General features: G+C 53.6%; 1 long non-coding RNA gene across 1 annotated transcript; it reads left to right on the top strand.

The window, feature by feature from the left end:
* Positions 1-5443: 5443 nt before the first annotated feature.
* On the top strand, positions 5444-5755 carry LOC118559658. The gene is made up of 2 exons (XR_004928945.1): positions 5444-5571; positions 5642-5755. It is a non-coding gene; the product is annotated as an uncharacterized LOC118559658 (long non-coding RNA).
* The last annotated feature ends 600 nt before the right edge of the window (positions 5756-6355 follow it).

Genomic DNA, 6355 nt, shown 5'->3' on the forward strand with positions numbered 1-6355 from the left:
GACTCAGCTGGCAGGGCTGTGCAGCTTGCTGCCAGCTCCGTAACCTCTGCTTCTTCACAGGTGTTCGTGGTCGGACGGTGGGCGGAGTGTGCACACCTGCAGCTCGTTCAGCAGCATCTGAGCCTACTATAAGAACTGCGTCCGAACAGCGAGAGGACGCCAGAGTGTTTTCGTTGCGGTATGAGTGACAGCCTCGACCTCTAGCCACCCCTTGTTCCCAGAAGCTAATCCTTCGTTTTTGCTCTCTCTCAAGGTTTCCCTGTGTCTTCGTGAACCCTGCGTGACTCTTGTGTTCCTCGACTCAATCAGACGTACCTCTGCTCTGGACGCGAGTCACACCAACCTTCTCTCCGGTTCCTCTCGCTGCTCTGGATCCCAGGACGCCCTCGGTGCTGCTCGGACCCCCTCGCCCCGCTCTCCGCCGACCCGAACGCCTGCTCAAGACAACCCAGCTGAGTCCTTCTTACCGTCTCCCCGCTCGGTTATCCAATCCTCGTGGTAAGCTTACGTTCATAGTCTTATCTCCCTTTCCTTACCCTCTGCTAATCACATACCCCTTACCTCCTAGACTGGTCCGGTCCCTTGGTCCCGGGATAGTTCGAGCCGTCATCGTGTTCCCGTCCCGCAGTCCAGCGCTGCGCTCCGTGTGCTCCCGTGTAAATAATAAATCCTTGAATTCTGACCTGTGTCTCCGAGTGTGTTTTCTGCATGTGGGCCCGACATCTCAAGGCAAACATGACAGAAGAACACTCTGGCCAAACAAGTGACCCAGCAGACACACTCAGAGGGGCGTTAACGGCCCAACAGGATCAGATTCGGGGCTTAGAGTCCACGGTGTTAGGTCTACAAGGCCATCTGCAGAGTTTAGCCGGTCAAGTCAACCAGCTAACTGTGATGCTAAGTGCTAGCCAGCAGCCCGCAGCCTCGGCACCTCCCAGTTCCGCTTCCGATCCAGCCCCGCCTTCGGTGACGTCACCATCCGGTTCCGAGACTTCCTCTCCCGCTCCGGAGAAATTCTCCGGAGACAGTAGTGACTGTGGGGGATTTCTTTTCCAGTGCTCCTTAGTTTTTAATCGGTCCCCTCGTTTGTTTGCTTCAGATGAAGCTAAGATTACCTTTATTTTACGTTTACTCACGGGCCGCGCGCTCAGGTGGGCGGAGGCCCGGTTCCCCGATTGCCAGCAATTTGGCTGTACATTTAACGAGTTCCTGTCTGAATTTAAAATGATCTTTGCAGCTGAGGTAGATCAGGTGCAGGATTCCAGGCGGCTTTTAGCTCTCCAGCAGCGGGGAAGACGCCTTGCTGATTTCGCTGTTGAATTCCGTACAGTGGCCGCTGCGGCTGGCTGGGAGCAGCGTGCTTTAAAAACTGTATTTTTTCAGGCGTTAGATGATTCGCTTAAGGATGAGCTTGCACGTCAGGAGGAACCCGCTACTCTTAACGAGTTTATTGCATTGACCATCCGCTTAGATAATCGCCTTCGCTCCCGCTCTAAGGGTCGTCCCCTCGGGCCTCTCGTTAACCGTCCTCAGCCCCCCGAGCGAAGACCCCCAAGCCCTGCGGCACCTCGTTCCCCGCCTCCTGAACCCATGCAATTGGGTCGGGTGCGGTTGACTCCTGAGCAGAGGGAGCAGCGAATGTCCACTAGGTTGTGTTTGTACTGCGCCTCCCCTGCTCATTTTATTAGGGACTGCCCCGAGCGGCCTAAAAGATCAGGTCCGCCGGCTGTAGCGGAGAAGCCGACGGACCCGCTCCAGTTAACGTCTTCTTCCCCTCCGCGACTCAGTTTAAAAGCAACCGTAGTAACTTCTCGTGACTCGTTTTCGTTATCAGCTCTAGTTGATTCCGGCTGTGATTTTAACCTAATCGATAGTGCTTTCGTCCGCCGGGCCGGACTCGAGACGGTCCCGTTAAGTTCTTCCCTCCACGTCTCAGCCCTGGATGGGGGGGGTCCTCCCTAGTATTACTCATAGCACTAGACCACTTGAGTTGGTAGTTTCCGGAAATCACAGAGAACGGTTAGCTTTCCTTGTTTTTCCAGTAAGACATGCCACCTTAGTACTAGGAGTTCCTTGGTTACAGCGACACAACCCGCATATTAATTGGGTGGAACGTCGGATAGAGTCCTGGTCCTCTAGTTGCCATGCTGCCTGTTTACAGTCAGCAGTTCCTCCCTGCCAAACCGTTTCGCAGTCCTCCGTTCAGGCGGATCCGGAATTAATGAAGTTAGTACCCGAGTGCTACCATGACCTGAGACAGGTTTTTAACAAATCCCAAGCCTGCTCCTTGCCGCCACACAGGCCTTATGATTGTGCTATCGATCTTCTGCCTGGTGCCCCGTTGCCGGTTAGCCGCCTTTATAACATTTCTATGGCTGAGCGTCAGGCCCTTGAGACGTACATAAAGGAGTCTTTAGCGGCAGGTTTAATTCGAGCCTCGTCCTCCCCGGTAGGGGCAGGTTTTTTCTTCGTGTCTAAGAAGGACGGCTCTTTGCGTCCATGCATCGATTATCGGGGTCTGAACGCGATTACTGTTAAGAACAAGTACCCTCTTCCACTACTCTCCTCCGCCCTAGAACCGGTCCAGTCAGCTAAGGTCTTTACCAAACTAGATCTCCGTAATGCTTACCACTTGGTGCGGATCCGTCAGGGGGACGAGTGGAAAACTGCCTTCAAGACCCCCCTGGGACACTTCGAGTACCGGGTTATGCCTTTTGGCTTATGCAATGCCCCAGCTGTCTTTCAGGCTTTGGTCAATGATGTCCTCCGGGACTTCCTTAACGTTTTTGTCTTCGTTTATCTAGACGACATCCTCATATACTCCCGCAATCACACAGAGCATCAAGACCATGTTCGACAGGTCCTCCAACGCCTGTTAGAGAACAAGCTATTTGTGAAGGCGGAAAAATGTGAGTTCCACAAGTCCTCAGTGTCGTTTCTCGGGCTCATCCTAGAGGGAGGACAAGTTCGCTCTGACCCAGAGAAGATTAAGGCGGTTCTCGACTGGCCGGTTCCTGAGACCAGGAAACAGCTGCAACGTTTCCTTGGTTTCGCTAACTTCTATCGAAGGTTCATCAGAGGATACAGCCAGATCGCCGCACCTCTCCACGCACTCACGTCCACCAAGTCCCTTTTCTCGTGGAGCCCGAAAGCAAACTCTGCGTTCGTTGACCTAAAGAAAAGGTTTTCCCAGGCACCCATCCTTATTCACCCTGACCCTAGTAGACAGTTTGTAGTGGAGATAGATGCCTCCGATACTGGGGTTGGAGCGATTCTCTCCCAGAACTCACAGTCTGACCAGAAGCTTCACCCCTGCGCCTTTTTCTCCCGGCGCCTGACACCGGCCGAACGCAATTATGATGTGGGTGATAGAGAGCTGCTCGCTATCAAGCTCGCCTTGGAGGAATGGCGACACTGGCTTGAGGGGTCCGAGCAGCCTGTCCTTATCTGGACCGATCACAAGAACTTGGCTTATATCCAGACAGCGAAGAGATTGAATCCTCGGCAGGCCCGCTGGTCCCTTTTCTTTTCCCGTTTTAATTTGTCCATCACGTTTCGTCCCAGGTCGAAGAACCAGAAGCCTGATGCTCTGTCCCGCCTTTACTCTCCTCCAGATTCTGAAGAAGGTCCAGCCACCATTCTCCCCTCGTCCTGTGTGTTTGGAGCCCTCCAGTGGGAGGTCCAGGACTTGATCGCTAAGGCTCTACAGTCAGACCCCGACCCAGGTACTGGACCACCCGGCCGGAGCTATGTCCCAGCCTCAGTCCGTTCCCGTGTGCTCCAGTGGGCGCACTCTGAGAAATTCTCTGCCCATCCTGGTGTTTACCGAACCCGCACCTTCATCACTCGCCATTTCTGGTGGCCCACCTTGTCCCAAGACGTGAAGGCTTTTGTTCTCTCCTGTCCCGTGTGTGCTCAGAACAAGCCATCAAACAGACCCCCTGCAGGCCTCCTACAGCCGCTACCCGTCCCCGATCGTCCCTGGTCCCACATCGCCCTGGACTTCGTCACCGGACTCCCCTCGTCCCAGGGAATGACAACCATCCTCACAGTTATTGACCGTTTTTCTAAGGCCTGTCACCTCATCGCACTCCGTAAGCTCCCCTCCGCCTTTCTCACGGCCCAGCTCCTGGTTCGGCACGTTTTCCGCCTCCACGGAATCCCCCGAGAAATCCTGTCTGACCGTGGTCCCCAATTCATCTCCAGGGTTTGGAAGGAGTTTGCCGTGGCCCTTGGGGCCCGGTACACGTTGACCTCCGGCTATCACCCTCAGACCAACGGTCAGACAGAGCGGATGAACCAGGAGCTGGAGACCGCCCTCCGTTGCCTAACCTCCCAGAATCCATCTGATTGGAATAAGTTCCTCCCCTGGGTCGAGTATGCTCACAACAGTCATGTCTCCACAGCCACCGGCCTGTCCCCCTTCGAAATCTCCCTGGGCTATCAACCACCTCTGCTTCCTGACGACAACCCCCGAGTAACGATTCCTTCAGTAAAAGACCACATCACCCAGTGCAGGCTTATTTGGACCCAGACCATTCAAGCTCTCAAGGACACAGCAGAACAGAACCGCCGATTCGCTGATCGAAGACGCACCCCAGCTCCCAGTTACCGTCCCGGTCAGCGAGTTTGGCTCTCCACACGAGACCTACCCTCCCGAGCAGTCTCCAGAAAGTTGTCTCCACGCTTCGCCGGCCCCTTCGAGATCATTTCCATCGTCAGCCCAACGACCGTTCGCCTTCGTCTCCCGTCACACTCCCGGGTTCATCCCACGTTCCACGTCTCACAAATCAAACCCGTTCTCACTAGCTCCTTGTGCCCTCCGGCCGAACCCCCACCACCCGCCCAGGACCATCAGGGACGACAGGTCCAGCAGATTGTGGCCTCCCGTCGGCGAGGTAAGGGGTTCCAGTACCTCGTCGACTGGGTAGGTTGCGGTCCTGAGGAGCGCTCTTGGCTCGCTGGTTCTTCCATTCCTGACCAGTCTCTCATCGATGCCTTCCTCTCCTCTCGTCCCGCCACTTCCTCCTCTGGGCCGCCAGGTGGCGACCCTTGAGGGGGGGGTGGTGTCAGGACTCAGCTGGCAGGGCTGTGCAGCTTGCTGCCAGCTCCGTAACCTCTGCTTCTTCACAGGTGTTCGTGGTCGGACGGTGGGCGGAGTGTGCACACCTGCAGCTCGTTCAGCAGCATCTGAGCCTACTATAAGAACTGCGTCCGAACAGCGAGAGGACGCCAGAGTGTTTTCGTTGCGGTATGAGTGACAGCCTCGACCTCTAGCCACCCCTTGTTCCCAGAAGCTAATCCTTCGTTTTTGCTCTCTCTCAAGGTTTCCCTGTGTCTTCGTGAACCCTGCGTGACTCTTGTGTTCCTCGACTCAATCAGACGTACCTCTGCTCTGGACGCGAGTCACACCAACCTTCTCTCCGGTTCCTCTCGTTGCTCTGGATCCCAGGACGCCCTCGGTGCTGCTCGGACCCCCTCGCCCCGCTCTCCGCCGACCCGAACGCCTGCTCAAGACAACCCAGCTGAGTCCTTCTTACCGTCTCCCCGCTCGGTTATCCAATCCTCGTGGTAAGCTTACGTTCATAGTCTTATCTCCCTTTCCTTACCCTCTGCTAATCACATACCCCTTACCTCCTAGACTGGTCCGGTCCCTTGGTCCCGGGATAGTTCGAGCCGTCATCGTGTTCCCGTCCCGCAGTCCAGCGCTGCGCTCCGTGTGCTCCCGTGTAAATAATAAATCCTTGAATTCTGACCTGTGTCTCCGAGTGTGTTTTCTGCATGTGGGCCCGACATCTCAAGGCAAACATGACACTTCCAGTGCAAAGTAAATACAATAAATTTATTAGCAGTCCCTTGAATGTATAATTTTGCTGTTTTATAATGCAGACAGAGTATCTTTGATAAAAAAAAGAATAAGGGTGGGGTTTATCTCTGCACATTTCTATATCTCCAAAAGAAAATACAGGATAAATCTAGACAACAGACATATTTTGAATATATTTGGATTAATAGGCCCACATTTACTCTCTGTCTCTGTTGCTGGTAAGTTCAAATGCAAACTTTTTCAAAGTGGAAAAAAGTCCCAATTCGACATTCATCAGATCCAGTGATGCTTTAAAGATTAACAAACAGCATCTAGTGTGTGTCGTGCTTTTAAAATTTGTATAAATATAGCAAATAATGCTGCCTTTTCTTTTTAGACAGGCAAAACGCATCCTAATGCTCAAATCAAGCATCAAAAATAGGAGCATGCATATTGCGTAGGACCAGTGATTATTGTAGTGGGTATACTGTGCTTAGAAATAAGCACGCCAGTAAGTGCAATGTAATTTACCCTTTTTTTATTTTTAAG

This window comes from Fundulus heteroclitus, unplaced genomic scaffold (assembly GCF_011125445.2).
Source record: "Fundulus heteroclitus isolate FHET01 unplaced genomic scaffold, MU-UCD_Fhet_4.1 scaffold_330, whole genome shotgun sequence".
Classification (NCBI taxonomy): Eukaryota; Metazoa; Chordata; class Actinopteri; order Cyprinodontiformes; family Fundulidae; genus Fundulus; species Fundulus heteroclitus.